The sequence below is a fragment of the Camelina sativa genome, unplaced genomic scaffold (genome assembly GCF_000633955.1).
Source record: "Camelina sativa cultivar DH55 unplaced genomic scaffold, Cs unpScaffold08692, whole genome shotgun sequence".
In the NCBI taxonomy this organism is placed as follows: Eukaryota; Viridiplantae; Streptophyta; class Magnoliopsida; order Brassicales; family Brassicaceae; genus Camelina; species Camelina sativa.
Window position 1 is genome coordinate 1 of NW_010929755.1, and position 427 is coordinate 427.

Sequence of the window (427 nt, forward strand, 5' to 3'; positions counted from 1 at the left end):
TATGTACACGCCGTGAATTTGCTCGTTGGGTGGTTTCTGCAAGCAATACTCTGTCGAGGTAATTCTCAAAAGTTTCTCTTGAAACATTGTGAAATGTTTCAATGTCTCACATCGTGAAATTTACCTTCATCCATTACAGGAACTCAGCATCAAAAGTATATCCTGCCATGTACATTGAGAATGTTACTGAACTTGCATTTGACGATATCACACCTGAAGATCCTGACTTTCCATTCATTCAAGGTGATCATTAGATTATCTTTTACCTTCATACTGAGCAATGAAGTTATGTTTAATCTGAGTCAATGAAGTTAGTTATATTTGATCTGATTTCTTCATTTTAATTGGAAAGTATAGGTTTGGCAGAGGCAGGACTTATTTCAAGCAACCTCTCTAACCAAAACGTGCCTTCTACTGAGAGCAGTCG

At 37.2% G+C, this 427-nt stretch overlaps 1 long non-coding RNA gene across 1 annotated transcript; it reads left to right on the plus strand.

Moving 5' to 3' along the window:
- On the plus strand, positions 1-427 carry LOC104775102. Its single transcript, XR_765696.1, has 3 exons — positions 1-58; positions 140-243; positions 358-427. It is a non-coding gene; the product is annotated as an uncharacterized LOC104775102 (long non-coding RNA).